The sequence below is a fragment of the Hippoglossus stenolepis genome, chromosome 7, assembly GCF_022539355.2.
Source record: "Hippoglossus stenolepis isolate QCI-W04-F060 chromosome 7, HSTE1.2, whole genome shotgun sequence".
Lineage (NCBI taxonomy): Eukaryota > Metazoa > Chordata > Actinopteri > Pleuronectiformes > Pleuronectidae > Hippoglossus > Hippoglossus stenolepis.
This window is the reverse complement of record NC_061489.1, coordinates 4,917,814-4,933,611: the sequence shown is the minus strand read 5'-3', so window position 1 is coordinate 4,933,611 and position 15,798 is coordinate 4,917,814.

Below are 15,798 nucleotides of genomic sequence, written 5' to 3'. Positions count from 1 at the left end.
TTTCAGTTTTTTTGTTTTCTTAAGTGTGTTATAGGCTGATATTTTCTGCCGGATGGAGTTGACCAATCACAACAGAGCAGGCCAGCAGGCCAATCAGAGCATACAGGGCTTCAAGGGAGGGGGGCCTTAAAGAGACAAATGCTAAAACCAAGTGTTTCAGACATAGGCTGAGAAGAGGAGCTGCAGCAATTGATAGTATGAGCCAGTTATGCATTCCCTGAACATTAAAGCAAGTAAAAACTTTCAAGTTAAAATTACAAACCTGATTATGAGCATAACATGCCTCCATTCAATTTCAAAATGAACAGTTATGTACTGATCACTAGACCTTGTCCACCCAATGAGACAGCTGTTAATTGGACATAGTCATTTCAATTGCCGACACAACCACTGTTCCGTTGTACTCTGATGAAAAAAAGACATTTATTTAAAGCTCTTACTTTAATAACTGCACCAGAGGTCATCTTTCCAGAGGCCGTCAGCCACTTAAGAGAAATGTCAGTGTTACTTAAACTATATCTACCAAACCAGCTTGAAGGTCTAGTTGTATGATGTTCTAATTTCCACATTTTCCTGCAGCATATTGTAAGTTTTTCATGGTGCTGTATTACACATCTTTTATTACTGCCCTTGTACGGCCTGATACATGTACATGTGCAACATCCTGTGACAGCCTAGAAACAAGGGGTTACTTTTTTTCTTTCAAAATACAGTATACGGCTTTAAAGAAATACCATTTTTCCTCAAAAACAGCATAGAGCCATTGAAATGCGGGAAGGTTTTAAAATTGAAAAGGTTATGGAAAATGTTGACTAGACTGATAACACTCTTAATGACAGTATACTTAATATCTACCAACCGAAGCAAGTTAGCTTAGCTTAGCACAAAGACTGGAGACAGGGAAAACAGCCTGGATATGTCCAGAGCAATACAAAACCTTAATCCACTGTCCTTGAAGGTCACAAAAAAATATATAAAAATAAATTATGATATTTTAATATACACAAAACCAATGTGTTAAAAACACAATTCATAACTTTATTAATACTGTTAATAAAAAACTAAAAAAACTTGAGAGTGGTGATCACGGAGAATTGTTTACACTTGACTCTTATTGTTCTATTTCTACTATTTTGGTCAAAATAAAGGTGCATGCTTATAACCATTGCTAACCAGTGGTATTCCCTTTCCAGCTACTTAACAGTGTTAATGTTAACACCAGGCTGAACCCTCACTAATCAAAATGTTTAACCCTGCTCAACTCTACACAGGCACCTGTACACCACTGCAGCAAGCTGAGAGGAACCATTCGATTTACATGGACAGATTAAGTTCTACATCCAATAATCAATTCCATCTAATTTCATACTAGGATTAGATGTTACACTGTTCTAACTCTATACCAACTTTATAGCTGCAGCACTAAGCTTGATTCAGTAACTTGTTCCTGTCCTGTTTTAGTCAGGAACTGAGGTCGTGGTGTATTGTAGTTATTGACTGACTAGACAAAGCCTGTAAGTACATGTCATTTTAACTTGAAAATACCTGAGACTGAAATGTTGTCTACAAATGTCAAAAAATTATAAATAGAAAAATGTAGTCTGTACGTGTATACACTACAGTGGAAGAAAGTACAATGTTACTGTTTTTTATAACACAAAGGACAGAGAGGACAGAGAATTCTGCAGCTCAGCAAGATGATATCAAATAAAACCACTGTCTTTGAAAATGTGCATTTTCTATTCATTGTTTCTTCTCCACTGAATCTCAAACTGTTAGAATACTGGCACACATATCTACGGGTTTTCAGCCCATAGGGAAATCAAGGAGAGGGAACTCCATTCCATACTAAAATGATGTTTCTCTGTTTGCAATGGATAGAAGGGATACAGAGGATGAGGGGGTAAGAGACATATAAAAGGTGAAGGTACAGATTAGGTGTGGATGGAGGAATGGGTGAGATGACCTATTAGGAAACACCTAAAGTGGCTGGGCGGAGGATGGGGACGAATGATGGAGGAGGAAGGCAGAGCTCTGTGAGACGCATTGCAAAGTATTAGGAGAATATCCTAGCAACTGCAATACGCTCAGGAGATGCAGGTTCGTTTTCCATTATCTGCTCCTTTGCTGCTTCAATGAGAACGGCTCCCATGGATTTTCCATTTGACATGTCAGCAATTCTTATATATAGTTTATACACAATGTATTGGTATTTCCTGTAGACACAGCTGCTCTGCCATCCCATCTCAAAATATTATTAACAAACATTTTTTGCCCAGTAACCTACATTTTGTTTTCTTAGCTCTTTATAAATGTTGATACTTAGGGCAATGTATGTACCAAGGTCAATGTGTTTCCCCTTTAAAGGTTATGGTGTAACAAATATATATTTTTTGACATAATGTAAAAGAAACTTCCACTCACCCAGCGAGGTCATCCAACCACTGCTATTGAGTCTGGTGTTACTCTTTAAGGTCCTTAATATGTACTAAATGCATCAATCTTATTCTCTGCTGTTTAAAAAGAGACCTCAGGGTTCCTTCAAGTGAAAATCTAAAAGTGACACAGACAAAGGCAATGTACCTAAATTCCAGCCTTAGAACATGTTATTGAAATAAGCAGCAGCTGCTGTATTGTGATACAACTGTATTGTGTTGTCGATTGAGCTGCTGATCTGTTTTAACCACACAGGTATTTGGGCATGTGTACTTAACAGTTGTAGGTCACCACCAGCTTGATAGAACAGGTCAAGCAAGGGACAGATAGAAATGGCTGCAGGCAGAATAACCATGGTAGCTAAAGGAAAAGCAGGTGGTTGTGTCCAACATAGCTCTACTGCAACCAGCATGTCAAAATTTCAAGTAGATTTATGCCCAAATACTTATACTAACAATACTGGGGTTAACTGGATAAATTACTCCAGTTAATAAGCAATTGAGAAATTATACTGCAGTTAAAATGTCAGACCTGCAAACACCAAATGAAGCAAGCAAATTTATTGCGACATGAGATGATATACAAAGTCAATGCAAGATGCGAATTGACACAAAGATTTGATATTCGCTTCACTGGCTTGAGTTGAAATATTTGAAGTTGAGTAAGAAATGATCCTGATCCGATGTCACATAAGCCTCAGGTAGCACTGTAAACGGCAATGATCCAAACGCAGCTCGTGGACAGCATGAAGGTGAAATTCCTCCGAAAGGTGGATCAACACACAATGGTGCTGGCTTCTCCAGTGTTTCCACAACAAGTACACAACTCAGCAGTTTTAGTCATTTTAGCCAGTAGTCCTCCTCCCCTCTTTTCAGGAGGAGAACGGGCAAATATTTGCTAGTTGTGTTTACTTGCATTGCTCGCATGTGACATAGTCATGCCTCCGCGCCTGCGATATCCAGTGACTGGATGCATTATGTTTTTGGGTTGTCCTTACGTCTGTAGTGGTCAAAGGTAAAGATCACTGTGACCTCATAGGAATCTGGAATAGAAAATGTATTTTGACAGAAACTGCACTGGTTGGCAGAGGCAATAGTTCTAGTTGTTGGTTAAAATTTGAATTTTACACTGTCTTAGTTTGGAAATTATACACTTCACCAACTGGTGGAGAGTTTTGTGTTTTTGCTCCATAGTTTTAGCAAGATAGCAGTGGGAGCTAATCCAGCACAGGTTTGTTTGGTTGATTGTCAAACATGTGTAGGAGGTGGGGACAGGCTTAAATACAGTGTTTCATTGAAATACTTGAAAGTGTGTGCAGTTTAAAATGACACCTGTAATTACTGTCAAGAAAATGATACCACATTCAAGAAAATTGGTACCCTAGATCTCACGCCACTGTTACTGTTAGCGCTCATTAGGATTCAGAAAAGGCACACCTTGTTTCCTGCCTGCCGTCCGAGAGCCAGGCTGAAATACGATTTGAAATCAGCTATAAAAGAAACCATCTGTCTATGCCAGAAAGTCCAAATGCTCCATATAAGCTGCAAAGACCACATTCATTTTCTTTTTTTCCTGCATCAAAACAGTATGATTTCTTGCCAAATCCATCGCAATGGCAAACAATGTAAAATCCACCAAGACTGTAGAGGCTGTTAGTCTTTTAAATGACAATTTTGCTTGGTAAACTAATTCTGTTACCATAATAAAATAAGGGTGGTATTGAATTATTGATGCTAAAATGCTACCCACAACAGCTTTGATATCAGCTCCTCGTTTCCGTAAGTGTTTTCTTTTAAAGCCATCCGTGGGTCAGTAGCCTGGACACACTTTTTTCTCCTCATATTGATTTGAAATTGAATCCTCAGTGTTTGCAAGCTAATTAACCATAACTGCAATAATTGCGGTAAGCCCTGAGCAGCAGAGCTGTGGAGCTGCTGCCACAATAACAGGCCTCTGTAAATGTAATCCAATATTTGTTGTGTGATTATTAATGCACATATAGGTCAGAATAGACCAATGTTAAGAACCCAAATACAGGTTTATACATGTGTATGTTCAATACACACATATATGCTTATACATAACTTAAACCCGCATGGACACATGCATGCAAACGAATAAATTAAGATCTGCTGCACAGACAAAACAAATCATGTCTGTCTCTGTCTTTCTCAGCCTATGTGTAACTCACCCTCACATACACATGAACACACACATCAACACACATATTTGCTCAGCTAGGATATAAGGCAGCTTGTCGCTAAGGTCGTTGCTTTCTAGAGCAAGGAGAAACAATCCTGACACATACGATGTGTGTGTTTGGGGGGGGGCAGACGTGGGTGGCTCCTCTTCGTGAGTGAGCCTTAACATGTTGTGTTGTCTGCTTGTCCATTCGAGTCTAATAAAGTGTGTATGCCTGTTTGTGTGTGTGTGTGTGTGTGTGTGTGTGACTGTATGATATTCCAGATTGTCTATGCAAATCCCACAGAAAGTCCAAGCTTTGCCTGAGTGACTTGCTGGCAATAAAATGCTGGATTTCATTTACTGAGCCGTCAACGTGTCACTCATAGCAGCAGCATTTCTTGGACTTAACTCAGTGACAGGTCACTTCATCAGTCAGTCACTCACTTAGGCAGAGACAGGATGCATGCATTTTGTTTTCAATAATGCTGCTTTCCACATGCCAACATGGCTTTTCCAAGATGTAAGCTTTTCAGCAAGCTGTAAAACCAAGCTCTTGTTTTGCCAATTGATTTCGCCCCCTACCCTTTAAAATTTTAAGTGGGTTTGTAATGAGCCTGAGGATTACAGAACTTAGTCAGCACATTGGAGGCTGTGTAAACTTTCCATTCAACTGAGAAAATGGGAAAAATCGGAGCTTTCCATGCATCATCATTAATATATTCATACACTGTGGCGCTGAGCCAAGTGTTACTGCTGCTCCACGCTCAACTGCAAAAAGGAGCACAGCTTTGTTAATAATCTCAGAGCACTTGGCAATGCAATTTGAAACAGCATGGCTTTGCAATAATCTTTGAGAGGCATTTAAGTCCAACTTGTCAACAGAACAAAACAGTGCAGCACAGCAAAGGATTTAATATAAAAATATGGTAAACTTTAATGGTGTCTCTGCACCGAGTGAAGGGCAGTGTTGAAATCAAGACTAAAAGCTGTAAACCAGTGTCGGGGAGCGGGGTTCATTGGTGTCAGAGACTTTCAGTGGCTTATTTGAAGTCCCTACAAAGTCTGTACAAGTATTTTCAGTGTGAAATTAAATTTCCCTCTTGCTAAAACAGTAACAAAGCCAATATGGCGATGCCTCAAAAGCCAACTCATATTAAAAGAATTAAAAGAAAAACTTTGTTTCTAGTCTGAACTGCCACATCTGAGGATAATTTCTAGTTATGTTTAAGCATATAAAATGACTTAGCTACAGTTGGTCTTGGTAATTTAGTTTGAAACACTTTTTATCCTATTAGTTGAAATCCTCTTTCTAAAGTCTTCTGAAAAATAACAAAAACAATCATTTCATTTGGATCCAATGAAATAATTGGTTGGCATATCTGTCTGTCACTTATCGACCTCCCTGCCTGCTCGCTCCCTGCCCCTGCTCTCACCGTGCACTACAGTAGTCTTCAGTCAGAGAGACACACACAGGCAGTGCTTGTTCATATGGGTGGAGCTTTGAAAAGCTTTGAAATTTAAAAAATAATTTAAAAAGTTATAATTTGTGTTAATATAACTTGTTAATTTTAATTTCCACAAACCTATATCACTTGAAGTATTTTTTTTTAAGTTTGTCCAACGATTTTCTTAGTGTTCTCAGTGCCTGCACTTGCTGGCTCTTTCAGGATTACCAGTTCTAGCTTTGAGGCAAAAGGTGGGTTTCATGGTTTGAAGGAACCAACTCTGACTGATGATAAGGGAATGGAAAATATAATTGCACATCTTGGCCAGTCAACTCTTGGGGAGTATACAGCAATACAAGTAAATTAATTATTTCTTATAGGTAACGTTACAAGAAAGCGTTTTAACCAGGGTGCAGAATGAGCAGTTACTCTGGTGCCACTTTCAAAGCATCATGCAAATACATACGATACATGATTTGCCATTTGCAGACCACAACACAGTAATCAAATCCTCTTATACCTCCCACAATCACTGCAAAATGAACCATCTACTCAATAAGTCATTTGCAGCATTAATCATGTGTGAATTGCATCAATAGTTGTTTTTTCTGTGGTAGCCGGACACCCACTTTGTATATGATTCTGTGGTTGGTTTATTGGCTACAACATTAAAACCAATCCATCCATCCATTATCTGTAGAGTTTATCATTTGAAAGTCGCTTGTTGAGCTGGAGCCAATCCCAGCTGACATTAGATGAGAGGCTGGGTAAACCCCCCGACAGGTCACCAGTCAATCACAGAGCAAACATACAAACACAAACACTCAAATACCTCATAATTACAGCTATAATCCCACTCTGCATGTTGCTGTGGTGCAACAGTGCTAACCACCACACCAGACAGCAAAACCAGTCACTGATTTGAAGGATGAGTATATGTGTGTATATATATATATATAAGTATATTGATCTGGCTGCTGAGTTTCCCCTGCCACCGCAGTCCTCTGCATGTGGGCACACAGAGCTCCATTTCCACATGAAGAAATGACAGGTCTCTGCACAAATGATGTGTCAGCGGTTTGTGTCACATCTGTGGGCTGTTCGCTCCCACACACGGGAACTGTGTTTGCCTGAGCAGGCATTGCACTATATCACATAATTATAGTCAAACTCTCAGCAAACTCCACACACGTCGGGTGTGTGCGCCCAAGAACACAGAAAATAAGATAACAAATTAAAACCCTATCTTCAGTGTGTTAAAAGGAACAGTACATTCAATGAAAGCATTTTCTAGGAGTCCTCCACATGGATCTCATTTTGTGCCACCTTTTTATTTCCGTCCCTCTTAATCTCCATCCCAAGAGGCCTGTTCCAAAACCAGATAAGGCGGTGAGGGAGGAAAACAACACCGGCTTACACAGTAACAGACAGACAGAGGGCGGCTAATCACTGCTGTCACACAAAAGCCACATGTATATGACACAATATAAAACTAGAGCTACAGTGTATATTACTCTGCGGCAGGTTTGCTCTTCTGGTTGTAAACTCTTTCAGGCAACACAGTTGTTAGCTGAATGATAAATGCAATCAATACAAAGAGCAGCGGCAGAGGTAGACGCTGATTAACTGTATTGATTGTGCACAATTGCTTAATGAATGCAACAGATACAGTATTCTAAATAAGAAGCAAATTACAAGTTGGAGTTGTTGTTGTAATGGTGTTAAGTAAAACACGTGTATATACTACATTGAAGGGTTCATTTTGTACGCTAATGGTGATGTGAATGTATGAGGTCAAGGGATTCGGCCTGTGATGATGTGCTATGTGGGCAAAGGTTTCTCGGACACATCAAGTATGTGGAGACCTCTGATTCTACAGCCAGTCCCTTCAAGGCATTCAAGACCCTGGAACGTGGCTTCGGAGATCTGCTGCCGCTCAGCGATGAACGCGCTGACACAAGGGGAAACAAATTCAGTTATTACCGGATCAGCAGATGTGTCAAGCTTATACATACAATTAGCTTTGAATTTTGACGTGTACACATTTGTGCTGTTGACCAACTGCAAACTGTCATAGCTCGTGAGCAATTTAGCACCTTTCCTTTTGGTATAACGCTGCTCTGTCGTTGTATGAACAGCTCTACCAAGGAGGAAATGGTTTGAAGATTCTCATGAGACGCAAGACAACACAAAATAAAATAGAACCTACTCTCTGGGTCGTGGACGCCATCCTGTTCCTATCTTGGTTGTGACTGGAAGAGCTTTTGCGATTGACTAGTGCCGCCATGTTGTTGGCTCATAGAATGTGTATAAAGACAGACAGCATATCTCCACTTCCTTCCACTATCCAGAAATGAAGCCAAAATATTCTGGATACCAATGCTACACGTGCTCCACCAATCATGAGTCAGTCTCAGCTGTCAATCATGACGAACTACCTAATATGACAGGAGCCATCTTTGGGATAAAGTTATTTAACGTGTACTTTCATGTTTTAGTTTGGTCTTTTAGTTTCGATGTCCCATCCACTAACATGGAGGGTTTGTGACCTGGTCGCGCCACGCTGACACGGTCCTTAAATGCAGCCTGCGAAGGGTGCAGCCCCTGAATTGAGACACAGCTCATGTGTTGGTTAGTATATTGTTGGTTAGGTTGCCAACTAGTGCAGTTACTCTGCTGGCAAGTATAGTTAATACATCACCAAGTAGCAGCTAGACAGTACAAAAGAAACTCGATTGAATTTATTTAGCCTGCTGTGGAGAAGGATAGCTCAACATTTTACAAATGCACTGAGTCACACATCAGATGAGCACAGACGTTGGTTGGCTTATTGTGTACAAACAGAAAGATGCTCAGAAGATTGTTGGATACAAACTATATCTCTGTTGATTCTGTGTGATATGAGAGGAAGCGGCTGTCATATAATCTATCTGGGAATTAAGAGGGAGTGAAGAAAAGGAGCTGACAGGATGTCGAACAAGAGAGCGCAGGAGCGGGCTGCTCCAGTGAAGACGTTTGGACTGCAATGATCTGACAACAGCACTTGCTTACTTGCACTTCAAACTAATTTTCTAATTCTCTGCCTTCTAGTCTCTTCCCCTCGTCTGTCTCCTCTGTCAGAGCATATCTCTTATTTATCGCTTTCTTCTCTCTGCACCTCTGACACTTCCTATTCCAGCTCTCAACATGAATTCACAACAGAGGCGAGCTGCGCGGCTCGTCACTGCAGAAGCAGCATTCATTTTAATCATGGCCCCAGAAAAGCTTTCAAAATGGATAACTTTGTTTCAGGCCCTTTTTAAGAACGCGGTTCTCACGCCATCAATCTTAGATGAATGGATGTGCAGTAAAGATTTAATCTTGACAATATGAAAACTCACAGGGAGAAATAATATCAATCATGTCGTCTCCGTTGAAGATAAGATTTTCTGTTTGGATCAATAACAGGCGAACAAGTTAGCAGATACCATCTGCAGCAGTTCATCAAACAGCCCTTTGTGGCTCGTTTTAGGTAAGTTGCATCATATTTTTTTATTTTTTGTTTAGGTAGTTTTCATACTTTGTTGTTCTGCATCACATTGGTCATTTTACATATCTTCATCTGGTCTGCCTTTCTTTCTAGTAGTTTTGTGTCTCTGTTGTCGTTTTACATTTCTTTTAAGTTACCTCGAATCTTTGTGGCCACTTTGTCTGCTTGAAGTAATTTGTGTCTATTAATGGTAATTTTGTGTGTCTTTGTAGTTGTTTTTAGTCTTTTTGTGACTTTTTGTCTCAGTATAGATTTTGCCTGTTTTTGTCATGATTTTGTGTCTCAATATAATTGTTTTGTGAGTCTTTGTCATGATTTGGGTCTTAAAATAGAGGTTCTGTGTCTCTTGTACTTGTGTTTTGTTTCAGCATAGTTGTTTTGTGTGTCTTTGTAGTGATTTAGTGTTTCAGTTAAGCTGTTTTTTCTGTAGTTGCATTTTAAATCATTTTTCAGTTACTTTATTTTGCACTTTTCTGTTGTACTTTTCTGTCTCTATGTGATTGTTTTGTTTGTCCTGACTGGAACAGATTTTTTTTCTATTAACTTTGTTGCAATTCTCACCTTTCTCTGACATAGGTCAATAAAGGTCACAGGTTAATTACTCCTCCTTTAAGTCTGCCCTGTCACTGCGGCATCCTTGTTGCTTCAGCGAATGCAGACGCTTTAAATCAGACAGACAGCGGGTCACTGATGCTTTTGCTAGAGGTCAGAACACTGTTAATCTCTGTCTTACTTCATTTCCTTCCCATTGCTGCTCTTCCACACTTTCACGTCTTCTCTGCCTTTGTCCCTCTCCGCCTCTGCCCCTCCATCCTTCATTCCTTATCCCTTTTTTTACCTCATCCTCATATTTACCCAGTTCTTCCTCTGCTCACATCTGCTCCTCTATTTGACCTTACAGTGTATTACTCCTTTTAATCTCCAGTCTTTCTTTTAATACATGACAGGATTGGTCCTAGAACTGCAGCGACAACCCATTTACAACAATTGACAGTTTCTTTATTGGGCAGATCTTGGCATTGATGGGTCAGTATCTGCCACCGCAAAGATGACCACATGTACTTCTATGCTTAACCACAGCCAGTCTTTACAGTGTTTGTTTTCATGTACCAGTGAAAATGTATGTGTGTGTATGTGTGTGTGTGTGTGTGTGTGTGTGTGTGTGTGTGTGTGTATGTGTGTGGGTGTGTGAGTGCAAAAGTCAAATGAGTACAGATTTGCAACCAACTTTATTCTGACACCAGGATTAGTAAACATACACATATTTGCCCTATCCCCCAAAAATGATGATGCGGACAGCTGGTCGTATCAGCACTTGCTAAATGACATTAAGTCTGTGAGTAGCTTCATTTTGTCCACTCTGTGAACTCTCTGGTGTCTGTAGTCCAGCGGTTTAGCTGAAGATTGTTGAAGGGATTTTCACATCAGAAAACCTTTGAATTGAGGACACAGACATGGGATTCTCTGGATTCTTTGGTTTTCCTTCTGCAGGCAAAAGCCATATGTGAGGTTCATTATTTCTGTCTGAATGGACCGTACACAGCTCTTTATTATTTTTGCACTTGGAAACGGATGGTCTTGTGGACCCACAGACGACAGCGCTGGCTTCTCCAGCATTGTCACTGCAGCCAGTTGTCCTTGTCCACTCTTATTTTCCTGAAGAGAGCAGTTGAATATTCGCGGATTGTGTTTACTCACGTTGCTCGCATGCCGAAACTCGTGCAAGTCATGTGACGAGAAAATTAGTGCAGCACTAGGTGGCAACCCAGCCAAGGATAAGCTAAGGCGAAGATCATGGATGAACTTCATTTGCATTCATTCAGTTTTGTCTGCCTGAGCATATCCATATGCACACAGTATGAGTCCCTGTCTTTACAGCTGTATTTATAGCACTGATGGTGAGTTCATTGGAAAATGTCAATGCCCCCTGGACAGGCCACTCCACAGCTAAGGCAAGGAACGCAGTGGGTCACTCAGTCGCCAAGTTGAGTGGTAATCAGACCAGGGACAAATCACAGTCAGTCGATTCATTCAGTCATGAATCCTCTCATTTCCCCCTTTTCTCTGTGACTCCCCAGCATCGCATATACACAAATAAAATTACAAACAGAATGAGTCACATGCAGCAGCGAATAAAAATCGAGCTTCTCTTCCTCCCCATCCGCCTCGACTCCTTCCCCATCCATCCGTCACACTCAGCATCTTGCACTCCTCCCAGCCCTTCCGCTCACTCACGCCTCCTTTTAAAGTGGATGTCATATTATCCTAAACGTGTCACCCTGCGGTACCTCACCCTCTCTCCTCCTTCTTCTCCCCTCACCCTCTGTTCCCCTCTCACCCTCCCTTCCGCCTCTCTCTCTCTCTCTCTCTCCCCCTCAGAGCCCTCTCCTTTCCCTGCTGTGGACGTCAATGGGACATCGCTGTCACACTGTGCCCTGATGCATCCACACGCACAGGCACGCACGCACACTCACACCATTCTGTGTGGCGCCGCACACGAACCCCATGTGTCTATTCCTGCCACGCTGAGTCTACTCCTCTCCTTCCCTCCGTCTTGTTAGTCACATATTGAGGGTTTGAAGTTTCCTCCTGGGTGGCGGGGTGAGGGCAATTAAATATTTATGGATCAACATCCATTCAAATGTTCGGCAATGGAGAAGGCCTGTGACCGGAAAAGTGACATGAGTTGTTTGTGCACAACATGCGGCAGGGATGTGCACTGCTTGTCCTCGGCATGTGGTAATAGTGTGTGTGTGTGTGTGTGTGTGTGTGTGTGGGTTTACACATTAAGCAGCAGGAGACATTCTGAAGGTCCCCTGTAATGCATTACATCATGTTTAGCTATGTCATATTATTTCTTTTTTCAAATTCAAACATTAAAAACATCAATGTTTTTTTAAAAGTGGTTTTATTTTTCAAAGTTGTTGCAGGTTTGACACTTACATCCGCGGTGCCAGTCAAAGTCACGTCTTACAAATAATGAGTATAAAATAGAACAAAATTGTAGTCAAACCATACAAAACATTAATGCAATACTAATCCCAAATAACCACACACTGCACAAACAACAAGGCCACAACATTAAATATTTGTATTCAACGTAAACAAGCAAGTGTACATGCAGGTAATGTATGTCTGTTGTGTGTTTGTGTGTGTGTGTGTGTGTGTGTTGCAGTGGTTTTCTCTTATCATATTCACATCATCTCCAGCCAGCGGGCGAACAAATGAAAAAAACATCTTAACTTGACAGCAAAAGATATTTCGGGAAAAATAAGACAACGACAAACAGTAGAAATGTATTTGCAGCATGTATGAGATGCAAATCATGAAAAGATGATATAAATCCTTTAATCCATTAGAATCTTAGAGTGACACCTTTGAAACAATTCCAGGGTTCAGAAACTGTCCATTAAGTGTATCTGACCCATGCAGATGACCCAGCCTGAGCAGTCCAGACAATTTCGTCAGCATGTATTAGAATTGTTTGTCAGCACGACCCTTCGCACCCTCGAAGAAAAACTTTGCGATGGGCTAATTCCAGAGAACACCACAAGCAAGACGGAAGAAGAGGTAATCTAACGTCTTTCCTGACGGCCAAGAACTTGGCTGTTAGCCTTGGCTCTGCAAGGTCCAAGACCTTTTGAAACACTAGTGTTATGAGCCATGCTCAAACATAAATGTTGATTTTTGTTTGACATTCGTGATAAATCAGATCTCAAAACCAGCATTAATGTGTTTCACCAAACAACAGTCATGATTTAGTTTACAGCTCAAAAAAAGCGCTCACTTCAATAACATAGTTATGCCAGCCTGCCTCCCTTTCCTAGTTTGTCTCAGACAAGTCAACACTGAAGATTTGACATTTGTTTTAACATTATAAAACAGTGCTTTGAAAGAAAAGTCCAGTTGTTCCCATAGTGATAGCTCCATCCCGCATCCCTTCAGTGATTTAGATTCAAAAAGATTTATTCGTTAAGGTTAGAAGTGGATCAAGGTTTAACTATAAATCTGTGGTCAAAGAGGGAATAAGGTTCAGCCAAGAAGGGCCAAGAGTCTGAATATTCTGTGTTGTACTACAAGACTACGATACAGTCCACCTGGAATTAACAGTTAACCTTTTTTCAGTTGAATGAAAGTCTTCTTGCTTTGTGAGGTCCCTGTGACCTTGACCTTTGACCTTTGACCACCAAAATCCTTGAGTACAAGTGAATATTTGTACCAAATTTGAGAAAATTCTGACAAGGCATACTTGAGATATTGTGTTTACGGGATTGGCACCGACGGACGGAAACATTTTGCCTCCGGCCATTGACTATCGCAGGCGTGGAGGCATAACAAAAGAGGACTCAGGCTGCCTCATGTCCCACCATGATCAACCTGGACCATTGAACACCTTACACTCCCTGCACTCCCACAGATGGCTGACCTCTACTTGCAACTTTCCAATTCACCATAGGGACTACATTACCCAGACGCATCAACAGTAGGAGAATAGTCGTGCATTCCAATCATTCTCCTGTTGTCTTCTTCCACACCAACTATTGGTCCCTCTCTTCGCACTCAAAAGCATCTCAGCATCCTGGTGTCAGCTTCCTGAATGGTGCACATCAGTGCTTTTCAAACCCGTCCCATTGAGGCCCTTACATTATGCTGGTTTTCATTCCAGCCAAGCAGCACAGCAGCTGGTTCCTCTGATTAACATAAACCAGAACAAAAGCACAGGAGCAAAAGAGTGAACTGAGCTGCAGCAGCTTCTGAGTAGAGTCAAAATCGACTGAGTCTTTGGCCTTGATGCTGCACGACTGAGAAAAGCTGTTGTAAATGCTGCAGTGGTAGGTAACTCGGAACATTTACTTATGTACTATAGTTTGAGGTAAGAGTACTTCATTTGAGTGTTTCCATTTTATTCTCTTGCTGCTTACACTCCACCAGATTTATGAGATAAATATTGTATTTTCTACTTCACTACATTTATTTGACCTGTTGAGATAGTAGTTCTTTTTAATATTGGAGATTTCACACAGTGGATAAGCTTCATAATACAACACATGGTTGAAGATTCAACCTTTTGGGCTTTCGTCATCTTACACGAATCAGTGTGTATTTTCCCTCTAAACTTCTCACATAGTTACATTTTTATAAACGTTTAAATTATCCACCTTCTCACCAAAAATCAAGACGGGAGGAAAAAGTACAAAGACTGAAGAGATTTGTCCAAGTGTTCATTTTTCCTTTAAGTTTGGTTTGAACTTATCATGATCATCAATCAATCATGACTGACAGCTGAGACTGACTCAAATACTACAGTCTATGGTCCTGTGCAATACTGGAAAGCTTGAACTGTAACTACTGTATGTACCTAAAATGCTAAAATGGAAACTCCAGAGTCTATTTGTTCATTATTCCATATGTGATAAAACGCCACCATTTGTCTTTCAAATGTCTTAATAGAAAATAGCTGCCTTTGTCTTTCAACTGCCTTATTCAGAATTACAACTTGATTTTACTTCTTTTCTTTTCCATTAATTATCTCACAAACCCCCAGATTCACCTACTGTCCATGTTTATGAAACTGTAGTTTAAAGTAGCAACACTCTCATGCTGTAGATTAATTGTAGAATGATGTCACATATAATCATTTATCAGAGGGACCAAACCGGTAATATTTATTTAATACTTGAACTACATTTAGTTGGAAATATTTATGGTCTTTATTCAAGTACGATTGATAACCACCCAAATTGTAATACTTTAGAAATTCTTTACTTTTAATTAAGTAAATAATTTGAATATTCCTTCCAACACTGTGTAAATGTAGCCGTTGTCTTAAAGTGGCTGAGTAGTGTATGTAAATGGTAATATCTTACTTTTGTAGGACATAAGATTTACGGTCAAATTTCTTTCCAGTCAAGTGCTGATACACACACATGGTACACCTGTCAGGGTTCCCCCTACGTTCAGCCACTGCAAAAATGATTGCCGCTGCTGGTTCAGGATCAGGGCAGACGCACATTATGAATCCGGTATCCCTGTACTGTGCTGTATTACCCTGCCACATGTCCTCCCTCCTCACTCCCCCGCTGACCTGCGCTCACTTTACATGATAACAATAAACACAAACACTTATCAGATGTTATTAGGCCCTGGGCAGTACTGAAGTGTACTTTGTGTTTGTTTGATTCGCTTGAGAGTTTATGAGACATG